Source organism: Morone saxatilis, unplaced genomic scaffold (genome assembly GCF_004916995.1).
Source record: "Morone saxatilis isolate NCDOM2014 unplaced genomic scaffold, NCSU_SB_2.0 Contig12, whole genome shotgun sequence".
Lineage (NCBI taxonomy): Eukaryota > Metazoa > Chordata > Actinopteri > Moronidae > Morone > Morone saxatilis.
Genome location: NW_023339674.1, coordinates 14,030,703 through 14,038,566, shown reverse-complemented (window position 1 = coordinate 14,038,566; position 7,864 = coordinate 14,030,703). Strand labels below are relative to the sequence as shown.

General features: G+C 41.1%; 1 protein-coding gene across 1 annotated transcript in view; it reads right to left on the bottom strand.

Annotated features, from left to right (window-relative positions):
• Positions 1 to 7,389, bottom strand: part of LOC118321488 (cortexin-1-like) — a 15,721-nt gene extending 8,332 nt beyond the window's left edge. The window contains exon 1 of the mRNA XM_035652822.1: positions 7,287 to 7,389. The gene's annotated coding sequence lies outside the window, so the exon portion shown is untranslated. The remainder of the gene's footprint in view (positions 1 to 7,286) is intronic.
• Positions 7,390 to 7,864: the final 475 nt, after the last annotated feature.

Here is a 7,864-nt window from a genome sequence, read left to right as displayed (position 1 = left end):
TCTCTCTCTCTCTCTCTCTCTCTCAACACACGCACACACACACACACCCACACACACACACACACACACACACACACACACACACACAAATGTCAAATGGTGGGGGGAGGCCATAGTGAGAATGTATTGATGCCATCCATCATTAAGTCGTATTGATATGTTTGATTTTCTTTTTTCTGTGATTTGTGGGTGTTTGTGGGTTCATTTGTCACCTCAGGGAGCTGACACCTGCTGTGTGTCTGTGGCTAATGAGGACGATGGGGACCAGGTCACTTTGAGCTGTGTGCAACAACAAATAATCTCCCAAGACCAACTTTAATCTAACTTTAATATGTGCAGTTCAGCCTTTTTTAATACACCTTCTAAAAGGAAGGGATTCACATATATTTGTACACATACACACTGAAATCCACAGACCAAAACATAATCGTCCTATAGGTATTTTTAGCACCTGAGAGAGACGAAGTGTCTGCGGAGTGTCTCTCTTTACACTTGGCTAGCAGCTCAGCTCAAGACCAGCCAGCTCCTCAGATAGCCCCCGTCATAATTAGGCTGGCAGACACTGAGCAGCTACAGTAATGGTGATAAAGTTGGGCAATTAAATATTCTTCTGCCCCAACATAGCCAGCCACTGGACTTCCTGCACACACATTTACTTATGTACAAAAAGGTGTGTATTTGTGTCTGAGAGGCAGATATAAAGACACATTGAGGGAGAGAGCACCCTGTTCTTTCACTGAGTGTACATGCAAATGAGAAGTGCAGTGCTATAAGAGTGGAAAGCACTCAAGACTGCTGACCTTTTAAAACAAAAACAGTACAGCGACACAACAGGGAGAGCAATACACTTTATATTGATGTATTCTTCAAGAACCTGTCTATTGTCATAACCACGCATACTTCCGCACAGCTCACTCCTCATCAGTTTGAAGTATGGATCTCACTGCGAGGTGTCTGCGAGGTGTTTGTAAAGAGAAAACGTGGTCTACAACTGTAGGAAACTGTTCACATCAGCACTGAGAAACTTATATTGTCTTGAACCAAGATAAATGAACAAGGGATGAAAATACAGAGAGAAAGACGAATGGAGTTGTACACAGATGAAGGAGCAAAGGGAAAAAAATAAGCCCTTTGTGATTCTCAATGCAGCTGAGCAATTCCATTTCGAAGCTGCCTACAATCTATCATTTTATCACCAGCACAGATGAATGTGCAGTCTATTTTCTCTATCAGCATATTTAGGGTTTTCAAGGTCACTTCTGCATCAATATTCAAAGTATTCAAGATTCTATATCAGTATTCATTTTGTACAAGATGAGTGTTCTGTTTTATCTAAACGCAATGAGGCCTGATTTAGATGCTGCTAGGCAGAGAGTCTCTTCTGGTAGAGTCATCTACTGTCTGGTGGACTGCACGTTTCACCCCAAAAACGCCAAATGGGATCAGATCTCCAGACATCAGGGAGGATGTCCGTTCTCTCTCCAGGTTGTTTGTGTCACTCTCCCTGACAGCCTGAAGCACCAGTGTTGGCAGTGTGTCTGACTGCCACCAGGGGAACACTCGTTTCCAGAGAGTCAATTCTGAATCTCTGTGGAGGAACAGGACTGGATGCTGATCACTACAACTACAGAAACTTGCATTTTTCTAAATTGTCAAGGGGTGAACAGTGGGATACAATATAAGTACAAAACATGCAGAACACCAACAGAGATGCATACAGTAAATAGAAAAATGTGCAAATCCAACACGCATCCTGTGACTGATCAAACAGTCATACAGGCTATGTATGAACATCCTAATAGGAGCAGATCCCCTGACTCATAATGTGGTGAGTCTTAATTTGGCTCACAATATGTGCCCAGTAGCATCCTGTCCCACCTATGTTATGTTTCTCAATATTATATTCAAAAGAGCTTCAGAATCAGCTTTAACAACAATGAACAACACCATATGATACAGACCCGGCAATATGGCGTTTAGTGGCCAGGCCCGCCCTGGATGACCTTTGTGCATCTTGTCCCCTCCCCTCCCCTCCAGTTGCTGCCTGATAATAACATCATTTTTTGTTATTGGTAGTAGTAGTAGTAGTTAGTGGCATAGTAATCCAATATTTTCAAATTTAAAAAAAAGTTTAGAACTGATTGGCCAGCACCAGCTAACAGAGACCTTCCACCTGTACCTATATAAACCCATAGCTGTGTGAGCGTGAGGAAGTAGCCAGCTATATGAAAGATTATACTGTTGCTTCATTGATCTGGATTGCAAACGACCCGCTATACTCATTTTTATTTGTATTACAGTTATCTTTAAGGCTGTAGGCTACATGTAACGCATGTAGTAGATCTGATAGCATGATTCAATGTATAGATTTTTTGTGGAAAAATCGAATGTCCCTCTTTCCAATAAACCTGCCAGTTTGATACTCGAACTACAGCAAGGATACAAATAGTGCAAAGAGAGCTGAAATAAATATTGTATGAGGTGCCTGAATAATATAAAATACAGATACTGTATGTTCTGCATATTTGTGCATATCTGGTATACGTAGAGCTATTCCATCAAGCACCAAGTGTTATTTACACAATAAACAAAGTGTTGAAAATGTGGAAATCTACAGGCTCAGATATTAGTCTATGTTTCTGCTTTATATTTGTACTGAGATACTAAGAAAACTTTACATTCATAACTTCATTTTGTGTCACCTAAATGTTGAAATAATTTGTGCTTAAACTCTATTTACACTCTCAGAATGTTTCTATGATTCACAGGCTCACAAAAAGTGACGTAACAATTGCAGGTTGAAATTATTCCTGGCTCAAAAGACCTTTATTTGAGACCTAAGAATATCACGTCTAGTATTCAGTGGCTCTGCTGCGCCCAGCTCAATAAAGCTGGCATGTCACAAAAAGTAATAATGGCAATAAAAATATAAAATATAATAAAAAAGACTAAATGCACACACTCACAGAGCGAGCCTATTTGTGAATTTTATTTCACCCAGTCATGACTCTCTTAGCTCCATTTTTTCTGCTATGAAGCACCTCAGGGACTGACTCAAAGGCAAGAGAAACATATTTGTCGCTTCCAGCCATCTAACTCACTGATGCTATCATACTGACAGGCAGCAAAAGAAACCACCTTTCTCGCCTGTTCACCACCTTAATCAACTATGTCATATCAGACCATTATTTCCATCAATCCCTCTGCTGTCTTCACCTTTTTGAAATTGTCCCCCCACCCTCCTTCTTTCTCCAAAAATCCCCTCTGTCCCACCAGTCAGGTTGAATAAATGTCAGCCCAATCATATCCACCTACATCCATTTAATTCATAAAATCAAAGGCATGAAATATTGATGAGGGTGGGTGGATGAATGTGTGCATGAGTGAGTCAGAAAGTGTTAAAAAGAGAAGTTTTATGGAAATGATTATTCTGTATTAATTCAGATAAAAGGGCAACAGAAAGAATAGAAAGAGGGTGTAAGTGTACATAAGCTGACATGGCCAATCTAACCATATAATTCACCTTGAACAGACCCCCTGCTTCTGTCACGATGGCTAACAGCGCAACACACCACCGGGAAAGAGCTGGTAGTGAGGTGAAAAGGTGTCAGATGAAAGATGAGGTATGAGATGGCAGAAGAGAAGTGGACACAGCGAGAGAAAGGTGGAGAGCAGAATGGTAATCCCTATGATTCACGTCTGCATTCAGACAGAGCAGAGGTCTGCGGCTACCCGGGGAGCGTAGAGGGTCGGGTGGCATCAATCAGATACATATGGAGGTAAGAGGAAGAGAAAAAAGTGGGGAGGCGAGAGAAAAAAAGAGAGAGATTCGGGGAGGATGGTGGAAGTAGGAGGTGTGTGGGTGTGTGGTGCAATATCGAGATGTCAGCACTCTTAAAGTCAGAGGACAGCACTTTCCTTCCATCAAGCAGCCATTCTGTCAAGTCCACAGGGACAGAGCAGAGCCTGTGCCAGCCAAGATGAAGGCCATATATATTACATGCCCTGCCCACACGACACTTGCTCAAAAGCGAGGTGGCAAGAGCTTAGAGTCAGCGCTAAAAAACTCAGAAACTTTGTTGTAAAAAGAAACGACCTCAGACGCCAAAGCAACCGTGAGCCAGGATGTAGAACAATGCTTTTCAGTCAGCGATGCAAAAAACACACATGGTCCACACCCATGAATGTGAAAGTACAATATCAGGGTGCAGTGCCCGGTAATTCCGGTCCACGTTTTAAGAAAGAAGAGGAGCTTTAAATACCCGACAATGGCAAAGTGCTGATTCAAACAGTGAAGCTGAAATAACTTTGCTCAGCAGGGTGCTGCTCAGTGCTCTGATCCAACACTGGCAATTGAATCCACCAGTTGGACTCCTAAGCACGGATTAAACACAGAAGAAAAGTCATCACAAAGACACGGACATATCACCTTGCTGAAGTGAAGGTAGTCTGCTCAGCTGATTTGATTACTGAGCTTACTGTGGGGTGGAGAGAGAGAGAGAGAGAGAGAGAGAGATGGGGATGGAAGGGGGGTGTTAAAGCCTCACAGACTAGAAAAGGGAAGGCCAAACACATATAGTGCAGAAGAAAGGAGAGCTTATCTGCACACTTCATGGTCCATCAGCAGATTTCATTCCAATACGTGAACTGGCTTTCTTCTAGTATTTCCAGATGAGTTAATGTACTGGGAGCTGCTCTGGGGGGGCTCTGAGCTGAGATGAAGCAGAGACAATAAATTCTGGGCCTGTGTCAGTTATTAAAGGGCTATAGATTATTGGGTTGATGAGTATTTGATGACTGATCTTCAACAGGAAATCAAAACGTTCACTTGTCAAGGTTGAAGACCCACAATGACTCTGCTACGTCTCCTCCGTACTGAAACACAAGTCATTTACCACAGAAGCCGCTCTACCTTCCCGCTGGTTGTGTGTTCATGTGAGCAAGAGATGGCTCTTTATGGGACAGCAAATAGGATGTTTATGACCCTGTGTGGGCTATGTTGCCACATTATATACAGCCAAATTGAATCACACTCAGTGTGACATTGCCATTATTTCAGGGGCAATACACTGAGGTACCACAAAATGCACAAGTGATTTCTTGTTCTATGCTCCAATGTGAAAATGACATTTCAGAACTGAACCGTACAACAGCATGACATTTAAATTGTGGCTATCAGAAGGATGCAGCAAAGACACTTTAGTGACTTTAGTGCCTCACTCAGCTGCTTTCAGGCTGTACAATGTAATAAAGCAATAAAGAATAAATGATATAAGATATCAAACCTAGTAAGAGAGATTGCCAGTGACACAATGAGAACCTGATTCACTAATGTGCTCCATGTAATACTGTATATCCTGACAGGGGTGTTAGGAGGTCTTAGTGGGTAAACCCACTTGGGTTTTCTCTTTCCTCTCCATCTCTCCTCTCATTACAGGCCATTACATGATGACACTGACAGTCTCCTGCCGATCAGCGTAACCATAGCGTGCTTTCTATTTTTTCAGAAGTGGTAAACTGAGAGTGGTCAATAAAGTAAAGTAGCCATAGACTTCTGTTTGCTCTCATTTTCAGTATTATTTATCAACCACCTTCATGTACAGTTTCCCCCTTTTCCTTTATTTCTGTGTGGCAGTATCACACATACAGTATGTTTAAACTCTTCCTTCAAGCTTTCGATGTTTACACTTAGTAAAAATGTAAACCTAAAACTGTTCCCTCGACTGGAAATATATTATTTTCCTGACATATTTGGTGTCTTTGGAAACTTTGGGATTATTCTAAATATTGTAAGTTTAGAACAATGTCACAATGAACAGCATGTGTTTCTAATCAGTGGACCACCAGAGGGCCACTGCTTGTTATGGGGTATCACAGTAAGACACCAACATTTCAGCAAACAGTCTTCATTAGATCAAAATAAAAGACAGAATTAATTGAAAAATAATGAAGACTGTCTTTGCAGTGTAGTTTTAATACAAACTTCTGAAAATGAGAACATAGTATGCAGCTACTTAACCTTATTGAAATGTAGCCTTCAGCCCCCTTATATAAAGTATCCCTTACATTTTAATCTGAAAGATCAAACTGGACATCTGTCCTTTGCTCAACAACCTCCATCAGATTCAGGATACCAAAAAACTCAGATTACTCATTACTGTTAACAAGACGTGGTTAATTATTTAGCAGTTGTCACAGTAATGTGAGACTATACGGATGGAAGAAGGCAGGAAGGCTGCATCCAACGCCTGGCACAGATTTCAGAGTCCTGGTGGGTAAATGATAAGGTGGAGGACGGGCCAGAGCCCACACCTCCATGGTCAGGAACTGGATCAAATTACACAATAACTGATACGAGTCGATCACAGATAGAGTGTAATGAACTGACAACACAGTGCTTATAGAGGTTTTTTCTTTCCTATCGGCATCAGTTGCAAACTTGAAAGAGCAAATTCTAAATACAGTACAAAGGAAAATTAGATTTGTGTCAGTTCTTAATTAAATTATTTTGCATACTGCTGCTTAGGATGTATGCCTATGTGCTATTCTACTGACCTATAGGGGTTCACACACCCCATCTCAATATGATAATTCAATCCACATTTCCTGAAGGTGCCTTGCTGGGTGCTGGGAGGGGAAAGGGGATTCTGTCTTTCCACACAAGCATTGTCATATAGTAATTTCATGGCACATTGGTCCACGATGTGGTAACATTGTGAGTTTGTGTTTTCAAATAAATCAAAGCAGGTTTGAGCCAAGAAGCCATGTCAGGTAGTTATATTCTGCATTTCTGATATTACCTCTTTAAACCGAGACAAATAATCACCACTATATAACGTTTGTATTAAAGGCGACAACATTGTCCTTAACTTGCAAAAAAAATAAAAAATAAATAAATAAATAAAAATAAGTTCTATTTATTTTCAACCCAACAGAAGCATTTACTGCTGCTCTTTGGCAGCGGGACTCTTGTGATCAGGTGCTTGCATTAACTTAAACTGGCACGGTAGCAAGACAATACATCATCTGTAGCATCTGAGAGGATAACTTCCAAAGTTTGGGACAAATAATACCAAAAATCGACGACAAAGCTTTAAACTTACAATATAGTCTCTTAAACAGCACTAAAAGACATGCAAGTCATTCTCTACAGTATTACGCTTCGCAATCTCCTATAAACCCATGTCCGATGCTTATTTATCTTGCCTTCATTGTGGTGATTTTCAAAAAAATAGAGGCATTATAAGCTGGGTGATTCAATATATTGGCCAGAATATTGCACAAACCTGATTAGGGTGTCCCGTCTGTGTGTCCGCTGCAGCCTCAAACTTTGTGATGCGCTCGTCCCTGCTCTTCTTCTTCCTCCTGCTGCTGCTGCGGAGCGTCGCTTTGCTGAGAGACACGACGAGAAGCAGGCAGAGGCTCTTAAAGCTCCCCACCCACTCCGGCCTCCCCCAGGGCGCACAGCCAATCACAAAGGTGCCCTCAACACAATAATACATAAATAAACCAACACAACTGTCTATTGTCATCAAAATATATGCACTTGTCCTGAGCATATAGACTGTATACAATAAAACACCCACGGAAAACATTGTAGGATATTAAACAAATTATTTACAGTCAGAGCACAATTAAAGATCTCCTCCAGACATGTATTATGACATATAGAAACAGTCTGCTTGGAACAATAATGTGTGTCTAATATGATGATGATATCATTTACACATTAAAGTCCTTAAAGAGGCATCTACTCCTTCTGCCTCATTACAAATTCCATGATCTATAAATACCTGTATGCCAGTTCTGTTCATTTAGGTTTTCCTGCTGGACACAAGATGTCTCCTACTTCATTGCAAAGTCC